Raw genomic sequence first — 13,933 nt, forward strand, 5'->3', positions numbered from 1 at the left:
TGGGGACAAGGGTGACAAGTCATAAAAAAACAGTATTATCTGGTGGAAGGATATGGAAAAATTCGACCCCCCACTGGCCTTGGTTTGCAGCCAAATTGTTTTCAGTGAAGCTGTTAGTTTATTTAGGAGAAAAGACAGGTAGAAAGGCCGCTTCCCTCTAGGCTATGCCTGGTAGAAAAGAGAGGCCTGGAGCAGACGTAAGCAGGAATGAGGAGGTGCGAGTTCTAGTCTGGCTTTGTTGCTAATCAGCTTTGAAAATAAGAGCATACGGTAGGGTAAGAATAATTGGATTCTAATCCTGCCTCTTTTACTAACTGGTTGTATAACCTCAGAATATGTACTTAACTTTTCTGCAAATACAAGTCAGGCTGGACGCTCTCCAAAATTTTGCCATGCTTTCTTTATAATTGCTCTGTCTCATGCAGTAACTTCTTGTCCGTATGTAGCCCTTGACCATATGAAATGTGCTCACCCAAATTCAGAGGCACTATGAGCATAAAATACACACCAGGTTTCAAAGACTTAGTACAAAAAATATAAAATATCTCCTTAATAATTTTCATATTGATTACATGCTGAAATGCTGAAATGAAAAATATTTAGATATTTGAGTTGAATGACATTATTACCATTAAAATCTCTTGTTTCTTTTTACTTTTTTCATATGACTACTCAGAAAATTTTAAGTTACATATGTAGCTTACATTATATTTGCATTGGGCAGTTACTTTGTAAGGTCAAGAGCTCGAGACCAGAATTGTCCCCCCTCTGTCAAGTCATGGTACTTAATTAACCAAACTCCAATTACACTATCAAGAACAGCTATAGGGGCGCCAGGGTGGCTCCGTCAGTTGAGCGTGGACTTCGGCTCAGGTCATGATCTCGAGGTTTGTGAGTTCCAGCCCTGCATCAGGCTCACTGCCGTCAGCGCAGAGCCTGCTTCACATCCTCTGTCTCCCTCTCTCTCTTCCCCTATAGTACTCGCACTCTCTCTCTCTCAAAAACAAATAAAACATGGAAAAAAAAACCAGGCATAAAAGAGAACAAAATCTTGCTATTTTGTAACAACATGTGTGGAGCTAGAGGGACTAATGCTAAGTGAAATAAGTCAGTTCAGAGAAAGACAGAGATTTCACTCGTATGTGGAATTTAAGAAACAAAACAAAGAAAAAAAGAGACAAGCAAAAAACCCCCCAAACTCTTAAATATAGAGAACAAACTGATAGTTGCCAGAAGGGAGGTGAGTGGGGGGATGGGTGAAATAGGGGAAGGGCATTAAGAGGGCACTTACCAAGATGAGTGCTGAGTAATGTATAGAATTGTTGAATCACTATTCTGTACACCTGAAACTAATATAATACTGTAGGTTAATTATACTCCAATTTAAAAAATAAATTAAAAAATTTTTTTAAAGAGAAGCAAATTAAAAAGGACCAGAGTGATAATAAACTAGGAAACTGGAGCTTTGGAGTACCTGGGTATAGACAAAGACTGGGGCCCAAACGAAGACCCAGTCACGCAGAGTAGTGGTTCCAACAAGCAAGGGGACCCTGTCTTGATTATGGAGCACAAAGGAGCTGCAGAGGTGACCTGCTTCTCTGCAGTAGAATAAAGCCTCTGTTCAGATGAAATGAAGGGTGACTGTTGGAGAACCCAGAGGGATTTTTAATCCAACAGGAAGGCTGAGCTCAATTTTGATGAGCCTGGGGTTAGAAAGAGCCTGTGTTCTTACTCTTGTACCCTTATTTACTTCTCTATTTAATGGGACAGCTTCCCTTTCACTGTGTGCTGTTCTGCTAGGGAATGTCACCAGGAGCCTTCCAGGAAGAAGGCATGGGGACAGAATCCAAACACTTGGAAAACACAGGGGCTCTTCCTTGAGTGGTCTCAGGTTGTTAGCATTTTCCCTCTCCTTCCCACTTCTTCCTGGGGCCACTGCAATGAGGTGGTGGGTTGGGTAGCAGCTCCTGGAAGACAACTGGTGTTACACATGGGACTCATGAAATGACCACCATTAGAACGACAGCCCTGGGACAAGGCGTTATGTCAGCCTGGTGTTTAAAGGCAAACATGACACAGACCCGCAGGAGCCCATAAACCACTGGAAATCCCTGTGCCGTGTTGTTATGTAATGAGCACGAGAGCAATGCCGGGCAGGTCAGTTTGATTGGGTGGAGGGCAAACTGAATGGTGGAATTTTTGCCTGTGGGGAACACAGTGCGAGCTAGTTATGGGGTATGTGTGTCTGTGTGTGACGGGATGTTCACCGGCCATCATTCTACCCAGAATTAACTGGGAAGGAGCCTTGAAAGATTGAGATGAGAACAACTTTGATTATTCAAATGTTTTTATCTGGGCTTGGAGCTTCTATAAAACCAAATGAGGAGGAGACTGGGAAATGTGTGCCCTAAGGACCTAGGGAATAGTTGGAGGGTAGAGCCATGGACTCAGTTTGAAGACAACCTAAAAGTACGTTTGGTTTTGTGTTTCCCACCGTGAAATGTCCCTGGCTAAGAATACCAGGAGGCAAACTTTACAAAATTTTTTTTGCAGAAGGGTGGGTGCCTGGGTGGCTTTCTCAGTCTAAGTATCCAACTCTTGATTTTGGCTCAGGTCATGATCTCCCACTTGGTGGGATCAAGCCCCAAGTTGGGCTCTGTCACAGAGCCTGCTTGGGATCATCTCTCTCCATCTCTCTCTCTCTGCCCCTCCCCGGCTTGAGCATGCACACACACTCTCTCACTCTCTCTCTCTCTCTCTCTCTCTCTCTCTTAAAATAAATAAATAAACAGTTTTTTAAGTTGTTTATTTTACCAGGAAAAAGCAAATCGTTTTCACCTTAAAGAGAATTAAGTATAAACTCAGACATTCATAAAAATACTTTATACTATCCATGCTCTAGGTAAAATGACCCGTTTGGATTAGGAGGATGAAGAAGGTTTCTATTTTATTTTTTTAATTTTATTTTTTATTTCAGAGAGAGAGAGAACACAAGCAGGGGGAGGGGCAGAGGGAGAGAGAGACAATCTTAAGCACGCTCCACACTCATCAGGGAGCCCAATGTGGGGCTCAATCCCATGACCCTGGGATCATGACCTGATTGAAATCAAGTCAGATGCCCAACCAACTGAGCCAACCAGGAGCCCTGGTAATAATATTTAAATGTTCATTTCATAGAAGGAATTGTTTTCTATATCATATAGCAAACAAAAAAATTATAGAGTTTTCCTTAGAGCATGTGATTAGTTATAAAAATATATATCACCAGGGGATTTATAGGATTGAAATTAGGACCAAGAGCAGTGTGTGTGTGTGTGTGTGTGTGTGTGTGTGTGTGATACTTCAGAAATCTGTATTCTTTCAAAATAAGATAGTACATTTTCCAGCCGAGATGGCTTTTAGCAAAACCAGGCCAGGCTGTGGTTTCATGATTTATATATACTCTGTAGTTAATTAAATGTGTGATGGGGTTGGGCATCAGATATGCTAAAGCAAACAGGGAAGAAAAAATGCAGGACTAATCAGTGGGAACAGAGTTTGAACCTAGAGCCAAAGTAGGGAATTTCCCTAGCACTGAATTTCTTATTCCTGGTTAACATTTTAGTTTCCTCTCCAGACTTAAATGTATAACTGTTTTCTTTTTTAGCATTCATGCCTTCCAGATATAGAAACAATCCAAATTCATCCCAATATCGTCATTATCAGTTTTATACTGAGTACGCTGAGGCACAAAAGTTAGGTGACTTGACTAAATTAGTCAATAAACTGGGAATTATAGAGCAGAATAGTATCACAATCTAATAAAAACAAACAGACTGCTCCCAGGAAAATCTTAAAAAGGAAAGCAATGGTGGACAATAGCCTTTTTGGATGTTAAAATATATTGTAAATCTACTGTAACTAAAATAGTAGATTCTAGACACCAATGCATAAATCCAGGAGATACAATGCTTGGGAAAATTTAATATATATAATGAAGTTAGCATTTTACATCAGGGAAAACTGTGGTTTATTCAATGGTTTTGAAACAACTGGCTAACCGTGTGAAAAAGATAAAGTTGAAGATTTAAATTTCAGACATATTAAATATCTAATGTAAAGAATTAAAATATAGAAGTGTACAAAGGAAATACGGATGATTTTTTTTAAGTTTGGAACAGGGGAGGTCTTTATTTTTTTTAATGTTTATTTATGTATTTGTGTGAGAGAGAGAGAGAGAGAGAGAAAGAGAGAGAGAATGAATGGGGGAGGGGCAGAGAGAGAGGGAGAGAGAGAATCCCAAGCAGGCTCTGCCCTGGGGAAGGATTTTATAAGCATAAAATAAGACTCAGCAGCCAAAAAGAAAAGAATGAAAAATTCGACCATACAAAAAAGTGAAATTCCATCACGGAAAAATAAAACTCAAAGACAGATGGCAAAAACTTTGTGGGAGGGGTGCCTGGCTGGCTCAATTGGAAGAGCATGCGACTGTTGATCTCGGTGTAGTGAGTTTGGGTTCCACGTTGGGTGTAGAGATTATTTAAGTGAATAAATAAGTCAAAACTTTTGTAAAAAGTTGTGTGTGGAAAAGAGGGCATTTGTAAGGCAATAGACAACAGACAAAGGGCTTGTATGTCAATAAAAAAGAGGCTAACGATTCCCTGAAAAATGGACTATGGATATGAACACATAGTTCACAGAAATAAAAAGGCTTATAAATACTTTTTTAATGCTTGGCATTCTTCAAAATTACTTAGACATCAATAAAAACAACAAAATGAGACACATTTTCGTACCTGCCAGGCTGGCAAATAGCAAAGTATTTCGTATTACAGGGTGTTAGCAAATATTTAGTAGTAGGGAGCAGGAGTGCAAATTGGTGCAAAGTCTTAGGACATTAATCTGGCAATACCTGTCAATCTAAAATGAAGATATCCTTTGACTTAAGAGTCACGTGGTAATCCACATTCATTTCCTTACAATTGTTAAACTCATGGTGGCTTCTGTTTCAAGGTCAGCGGAAGAGTCTCTGATCCCTAGATCCTCTTTTATTTATTTATTTATTTATTTTTTTTTCAACGTTTTTTATTTCTTTTTGGGACAGAGAGAGACAGAGCATGAACGGGGGAGGGGCAGAGAGAGAGGGAGACACAGAATCGGAAACAGGCTCCAGGCTCCGAGCCATCAGCCCAGAGCCTGACGCGGGGCTCGAACTCACGGACCGCGAGATCGTGACCTGGCTGAAGTCGGACGCTTAACCGACTGCGCCACCCAGGCGCCCCCCTAGATCCTCTTTTAAAGAGCTCACCTGATTAGGTCAGCTCCACCCAGGAGACCTACATCTTCGACTGACTTAAAGTCAACTTTAGGGACTTTAACTACATCTGCAAAATTTCTTCATCGTTGCCACATTCTATCTGTTAGAAGCAAATCACAGGTTCCACCTGCACTCAAGACAAGGGGATGGTACAATAGTGTGGATACCAGGGGGCACAAGTCACCAGGCTCTTAGACATCAGTATTACCAACTATAAAACCATCACAATAAAGAACATCTAATACTAAAGTAGAGCTCATTTCACAGTAGGCACTGTTTCAAACATTTTGCATACATTAAGTTACTTATTGGTCAGGACAATCCTATGGAGTAGGAATTCTTCCTCCTTTTTTACAGATAAGGAAACAGAGGCATAAGTTTACATAGTTTGCCCAAGGTCATAGAGCTGGTAAGTGTTGGAGCTAGCACTGGAACCCAGGCAGCCTACGTTCAAAGTCCCGTCTTCCTTGCTACACCATGTATGCATTTTGCAAATATGTACAGGGGTACAAAAAGAATTTAATGTTCCTTTGGCTTCAGCCCTTCTTTGTTTGGGAGATGCAGGAAGTATACGGATCCCCCTACTTCTCTGCCATGTTGGCCACCAATCTCAAGAATTTAATGTTCCAATAACTGAGGCTATATAACAAATATGCCAACACTTGTAGCTTCGGCCACCACAGTATTTGTTGTTTCGCTCATGAGTCTGCTTTTTAGGCAGGGGATGGCTCCACTCACGTCTACTCCACTCAGCATCACCTGGAGTGGTTTGAGGCTGGAAGCTGGAAACATCTGGGCGGGTTACTCACTCCCACACTGGCAGTTGAGGCTGGCTGTTGGCTGGGAACCTCAGTTGTTCTTTATGTGAATCTCTCCATGTGACTAGTTTGCCTTCCTCACAGCATGGTGGTTGGGTACGAAGGGCAAGTATCCCATTAGTGAGAGAGCGAGCCGGGTAGAAGCTGTATTGCCCTTGGGGCGCCTGGGTGGCTCAGTTCGTTAAGCATCTGACCCTTGCTCTCAGCTCAGGTCTTGAACTCAGGGTTGTGAATTCAAGCCCTGCATTGGGCTCCACACTGGGACTGAAGCATACTTATAAACAAAGAAACAAAAACTTTGTGTGACTCAAGAAGCTGTATGACCTGTCTTGGAATTTACACAGTTTCATTTCTACTGCATTTGATTAATCAGGATAGTCAAAAAGTCCTACTCAGGTTGAAAAGGAGGGGGAAAAAGACTTCACCTCTCAGTGGAGAGTGGCAAGGTTCTAGAAGAGCATGAGGACCTGAAATATTGCTGTCAATCTTGCACAAAAGATTGATTAATTTATTTCTGTAGCTCAGAGCTAGCCTGTACTCAAACCATCCCAATAATTTAGCTATTCTTTTCTTCAAAAACGTCAAGAAAAGGGCTCCACAATCTTAAATAATAAAACATTAATGTCTTTCTTTTTCCTGTTTTTATACTCCTAGATCACCTTTTCCTCTTACATTTCCCTTAGGGTGGAGAACAAATGAAATTTTAAGCTCCTATCAGGACTTTGCTGTTGGCTTTGAACCCGAGTGATTATGTTTTCTTTCTTTTGGCTGACACTTCAGGGAAGGTTCCTGAGGTAGGACTGTCTAAGACATGCCAGCTCTTATCTTCTAAAAAAATAGGGAAGGATGAAGGAAATAAGACCATTCAGTCATTCATCTGTTCAACAAAATATTTGAGTTTCCACCTTGTACTGAGCACAGCCCTAGGGAAAGAGTAAGAGATGAAGACAGGGGCTCTGCCCTCCAGAAACCCATGCTGCTAGAGGAGGAGAGAAAGGGAAACAACAGCCTCCATATTAATTCCCATGGTAGGGCCCATTCCACCCTGTCGCTCAGGGTGACCCCTTTGTTACTCTCTCAAGGGTGAAAATCATGGTAACCACCCCTTACAGGTCTGCAGCTGGGTCTTTGTCTTGTCTGGGATTGATGCCTAGTAGCACCCAAGTCCTCGGAAAAAAGGCTGCCATTGCTTTAAAATTAGTAAGGCAGTTCCTAAACTGTGTGCCAAGGCACCCCAGGGTACCGAGATGAACTCTTAGGGGTGCAATAGGATATTCTAAATTACTGAGGGAGGGGTGCCTGGGAGGCTTAGTTGTTTAAGCATCCAACTCTTGATTTCGGCTCAGGTCATGATCTCATGGTCATGGGGTTGAGCCCCATGTCAGGCTCTGCACTCGGCATGGAGCCTGCCTGGGATTCTCTCTCTCTCTCTGTCTCTCTGCCCCTCCCCCACTTATTTCTCTTTCTCTCTCTCTCTCTCTCTCTCAAAATAAATAAAAAAACTTAAAGTTTAAATTATTGAGGGAACGATAGGGACATCTGTTGGATACTATCCCACAACCACTATTAAGTCATTTAGATCTAACTAAATAACAGGAGCTATCTGATATTTCTTTTGGCCTTGTGGTGTGGTGAAAAAAATTATTGACATTAAGAACACCAACTGTAAGCGAAGGAAGTTTGGTAACCTTTAGAGTACCTCATCTATCAATTTTCCTGATACTTCCTTCCTCGCATTTTTCTTCAGAGTGAACACACACTGCTTGAGCCATTCTTCATCTGGGACAAGGCCTTATTGCCTGATTCACCGGCTAGGACTTCTCCCCGGGCCTTCGGAGGGATCCTCAGACGGGCAGCATTTCCCATCTCTTTCTGCTTCTCCCTCCCTTTCTGTGGCCTTCTCCCCTTAGCGTTCACCTGCTCAGCGTCCCTTCACCCCATGCTCTGCTCTGGCAGGCACCTCCCTATGGAGATAATCAAGTCTCAATCCTCACTGGTGACATGCAGATTTTGTGTCCCTGTCCTTTCCTCCTCTGCCCAGTTATCGCTACTCAGCAAAAGGTAAAGGTAAAAGAGAAAGGTAAGGGCCAAGATTCATTTCCGCTCGAGCTCCTGGTGAGACGAGAAAGTCCTATCCCTCTCATTAATGTATGTTTGCACTGGTCTCTTGTTAACTAATATCCTGGGGCTACAATCTCAAGACCTCATTTGCCTCAAATGAGCATTCCATTTTGGAGATCAACAGTGGTAAATGCCCAAATGAGTCCTAACTCAAGGCTTCGCTGTGGAGGTTGAGGAAGCTGAATAAGATGGGACAGGGAAAGCATTTGGTCCTTTGCCACCACACCACAAAACAGAAGGATGCAGAGGACTAGACCGAAGCGGAGTCCTAGCTCTACCTTGGAGGCTGGATTGAGAGTTTTAAATTGATTTCCAGACAGGGGCGCCTGGGTGGCTCATTCTGTTAAGCTGGCTGACTTCAGCTCAGGTCAAGATTTCAGAGTTCATGAGTGCAAGCTGTTAGCACAGAGCCTGCTTCGGATACTCTGTGCCCCTCTCTCTGTGCCCCTTCCCCCCCCCCCCCCATCTCTCTTTCTCTCAAAAATAAATAAAAACATTAAAAATAAATAAAAATTAAATAAAGTGATTTACAGACAGGATGCACTTGAGGTGATCTTGAAGGAGTAAGAGCTACACAGACGCCAAAGTGGGGAAGGAAACGCCTTCCAGCCAGAGGGAATAGCATGTACCCAAAGCCAAGCGTGAGCACTTTCCATTCTGGGCACTCCCGATCGGCCAGAGCTCCATGCAGAGGCAGAACCCGATCTGAAAAGGCTACACGCAAGGGGAGAGGGGCCACATCCCCGGTTTGCTTAGATATTATTTCTAGTATTTTCTTCTTAGATTGTAAGTAGCCTAAATTCAGAAGTCATCGGCACTGAGCCACATAGGCCTGTGCCTCTAGTCTTCCTCATTCCTGATGGGAAGAGGACACGGCTGCGTGACATCAGTTCCAACACAGGGGCTCTTGACCTCAACTCCCAGTTACAGCCTCCAGGAAGAAAGGCAAACCTGCTCCTCCTACCCCTTACCCCTCTCCAGTCTTCCACGTTGCCTTCAGGGTATTCCCAGCTCCTCAACTAGCAGAGGAGGATCCAGGCCCCGTGCTGTCAGCTGACTGCCTTCAGCCTTCACCTCTCCCACTCCAGACACCCTAATCCAGCAAAGCTGAATTATCTGTTGTCCCACCTACATGCTGTCACTGGGGGCTTCTGAGCCTTCGTAATTGCTGTTCCCTCAGCGTTGGGGGTCTTCCCACCCTTTCCATCACCTCCCTCTGGCCTTCACTGGAGCCCCCTGCTTTTCTGTTAGTTTTCAGGGAACTCCCCTTCCTTTCCTAATGGGACTTCAGAGGCCCTGTGTTTGCTCTTGTTGCCCTACTTGCTATACGGAAATGGCCTGTCTTCTGTATGTCTCTGCCATTAGCCTACGGGTTCAAGATGGAGACTATGTGTTTTTCACCCTTAGAACATTATTATTATTATTATTATTATTATTATTATTATTATTATTTTAAGTAAGCTCCATGCCCAATGTGGGGCTTGAACTCACAACCCTGAGATCAGAGTTGCATGCTGCACCAACTGAGCCAGCCAGGCGTCCCCAGATCATTAATGTTTCATACGAGGCCTGCTACAGAGTAGGAACACATTAAACATTTGCTCAGTGGCCAAGTGAACCGGTGTTGTGTGAGGGCAAGTACTGGCTCCATTTTCACTCAGATGAACTATGGATGTTTAACTGGCCAAAGCTTTTATGAATTTAAATCTTTTTTTTTTTTTTTTTTTTTTTTTTTTTTTTTTTTTTTTTGCATGGAGAATAGAGAAAGACTTTGTATTAAGATTCAGTGGTTCCACACAGAGAAAATAGAGGACAAATAGAACCGTAGTGTCAATAGCAAAGGAAAAAAGGTCATTATTTTCCCAAAAACAAACTTAACTCTGGCAAGACAAGTTGGAGGTTATCTCCCCAGAATTTGAGGAGCCCCCCATTCCTGGGACAAGGAGCTGGGATTATAGAAAGCTAGAGCAGGAAGAGAGTCTTGGAAAGCATTTGGCCTATTCCTCACTGGCTCAAAAAGGACATGTGACTTGTGCAAAGACACCAGGGCTAAATTCTGGTCCAGTGCACAGGATTCAAGAGACCAGTCTTTGTTATGTGGGAAGTGTCTTGCCAGCTCGTATTAAACAAACAAAACCACCACCAACAAAACAATTAAAAATATCTAAGGGTAAGCAGAAGAGTGACCCCCGTATCTTAATCCCTGGAACCTGTGAATATGTTACCCTACATAGCAAGAGAAGCTTTGCAAATGTGATAAAGAACCTTGAGCTGAGGAACTTGGCCTGGATTATCCAGCAGGGCCCAATCTAATCACGTGGGTCCTTAAATAAGAGAGTCTTCCCAGCTGTGGTCTGAGGGAGACGCGACTATCCAAAGAGGATCAGAAAGATGCATGTGAAGAAGGAAACCAACCTGCCGTTGCTAGCTTTGAAGACAGACTACGGGGGCCACTGGCCAAGGGACGCAGGTGGCATCTAGAAGCTGCAGGAGGCAAGGAAACAGATTCTTCCCTAGAAACTCAGATGGAACACGTCCCAGCTGATGCCTTGATTTTAACCAGTGAGACCTGTTTTGGATTTCTGACATGCAGAACTGGAAGATAATGCATTTATCTTGTCTTAAACCAATAAATGTATGCTAATTTGTTATAGCAGCAAAAGAAGAGTAATAGGGGACACACACAGGCATATACCCTACAACCTCTAAGCAGGCCAAGGAGACAGGCTTCCCATCTCTCTTCTTTCTTCTCACTCTTTTTCTTTTTCTTAAGTTTATTTATTTATTTTGAGGGAGAGCGAGCAAGTGAGTGAGCAGGGGAGGGGCAGAGACAGAGGGTGAGAGAGAATCCCACGCAGTCTCCACGCTCAGCACGAACCTGAGCCAAAATCAAGAGTTGGATGCTTAACTGACTGAGCCACCCAGGAACCCCTCTTCTCACTGTTTTGTAGTATTTTCCCCCTTTCAAAGATCCTCTGAGGTTTAATTTAATCCCATCTCACTTGGATTGACATGTGGATATGGGAGCAGAGAACTTGCCAAGTGACTGGCTGTGGGTCTCACATCTGAGGAATGACAGAGCCCTTTGCAGAAGGAATGGCCTGGAGTCCGTGCCACCCTTCGTGAAGCCAGTCCTGTGTCAATCTGTTCAGAATCTAAAGAAACACTGGAGCCTCTACTGGCCAGGAGACCAGGGCTAACACTGAGAGACTATTGTTACAGACTCTGGGCAAACAGCCGTGGCAGTCCAGGAAGAGGGAAGGGTAGTATTTACACACGGCTCTCCAAGGAGAGGAAGGCCTCTACAGCACACAATGACGTCCTTATAGCAGGGTCTTTCATGAAGACTTTAAAAAGCTCCAATCATTTCCCTGCGACCGTGTGAAATAGCTGCTGGTAATGAAGTCTGACTGCTGTCACTGAGCTATGTTTTACACCTGCACGCGGTCTGTTATGTAACCACTATCCCGTGTTTTATACTTTATTGAGGATCACCCAGATATCTAGGGAAAATTTTCTCTCTGCCTTCCACTTTATGTGCATGGCACCAATAATGCTGACCTGGGAACCTGGGTGTTGCTTCAATTAAGTCCAATGAATACTGAATGAGAAAGGGTGTGTGAATCCGGATAGGTGCTTTCTTTGAAATCTCACAAAGCGTGCTGAAGAGGATCAAAATGAGTGTTACTTTCCCCTCCCCGTTGCCAGACATCAAAGCAATGTTACTTAGTGCTGCTGGGTACATAAGCCAAATAACTCCTTGCCAGGTCAGGCAAAGGGTACGATGCTTCAGAAATGTTTTTATTTGTATCTTTACTCCTGGGAAGTAAAGAAAGGCCAAGGGGACACATGTGGCAATGCCTTGGGTTTATGCAAAGTGCAAGGTCATTGTGGAGATTGAGTATTAATATAAATTTCTCAGATCAGTGGAATGCTGTGAGCCTCTTGACTTTGGGCTGCATCTAATACGGGCCAAAATTCTGAGGCTTCTCTTTTCGGGTACAGTATTTGGAAAAAAATTGTTTAGTAGTGGGCAAAGTATTATTAAGATACCCAGTTGAAGTTAGATAGCAGGCCAAGTCAGTAGGGTTTCACAAGTAAAACTGGGGAAAGCCGACTATGCATATTATTCTAGGTCAGCTGATTGGATAGTACACAGGGCGTCTGGGCACTGAGTGCTGAAATAGTAAACAGTAACCCAGAGCACTGCCTGGGTAGAAGGACAGAGTCAAATGTGCCTAGCAGAGGACTGATGGACCTAGCAACAAAGGAAGGCTGAGAAAAATTAAAGATATCGACAAGGCAAGAGGTGGCTCAAGGAAGAGGAGCAAAGGGAATAAAGTTAAAGAAACAGGATGAGTCTAGAGTCGTGGTTCTTAAAGTGTGGTTCCTGAATAACAGCATCAATATTGTCAACCTAAAATCGTCAGGAGGCAATAATTAAGAATGTTTTTTTGGGATCAAAGAATTGCAGTTCAGATTTGGGTAGTAATCCAAATAGGGTCCCAATAGGGAGCAAAGTCAGAGGTTTTTAAAGCAAAAAAGGAAAGTTTGTATAGGTTGTTCAAAAGAATTTTTTTATTGGTGCTCAGGGCAGAAAGTTACTCTTGAGGGAGTATAAATTGGTTGCTAAGGCTGTTGCTAAGCAAAGTCTCTTAGTGTAGCAAGTTGCAGGTGTTTACGTGCTTGTAATAGTTGAGGTTGGCTCAGTTCAAGAGTTCATGGTTCCACCAGTGAGGGCGTGCAGGAGGCCCATCTCCTTAATGGCCTCCCACCTCCATTTTCAAGGTACCTGACATAAGTGAGCCCATTTCATTTCACCTTTCACAGTATCAACCGGGAACTTGTTGGAAATGCAAATTCTTGGGATCTACCCAGTCAAAACTCTGGAGCTGGGTCTCAAGCCATCCCTGTTCTAACAAGTCTTACAGGTGATTCTGATGTATGCTAGAGTTTGAGAACCATGGGTCTAGAAAGTTAAACAACGTTTGAGATCTCAGCAATGAGCAGCATCATTTAAAAAGCAGGCCTGCTGTACTTGTGCATGGCTGGTGTGATGTATTGATGAGTCACTGGTATAGAAGAAAAAGGGGAATATTCAGGTGGCTCATCTGATGACTGAGGGTAAAATCAAGCATTGGAATAAAAGGAAAAAAGAGATCATCAAAGAAGGTGAAAGTGAGCCTTAGAGAGAGTAGCATGTGGGGATGAGGAGGATTAAGAATGAGTAATATATTGAGATATCAAAGGAAAAACTGGGAACTAGGGTGGATAATAGGTTTAGCCATGACAATAGTGAGCAAGGACCAGAATATGGCCTATTTCCTCTCCTCTTCAGTTGGGAAAATGGGAAAAACTAAGTAATTGTCCCACTAGCCAAAACAAAATGGAACCAGGGCGTGTCCACCTGATTGGAGGTAGTAGTGATGGTGGCTGCCTAAGTTGAAGAAAGGAAGTGCAGACACAGAGGTGTTTTAACTTAGCCTATCACTTAAAGGGAATTAGACTTGAGGAAGAGTAGAGTTCAATGGCAGGTCAATGGCGGAAGTTTTTCTGAGTAGCTACAACTAACACGCCTCTAGAAAACAGCAGATTGGAAGGTTAGACCAGTGGACCAGCCTCCGCTAAGTGAGTGGAGGACTTTAGTGGATGAAGAAAACACATATATGCAAACAAGATACAATCCGATTTGTCGGAA

This window comes from Neofelis nebulosa, chromosome 1 (assembly GCF_028018385.1).
Source record: "Neofelis nebulosa isolate mNeoNeb1 chromosome 1, mNeoNeb1.pri, whole genome shotgun sequence".
In the NCBI taxonomy this organism is placed as follows: domain Eukaryota; kingdom Metazoa; phylum Chordata; class Mammalia; order Carnivora; family Felidae; genus Neofelis; species Neofelis nebulosa.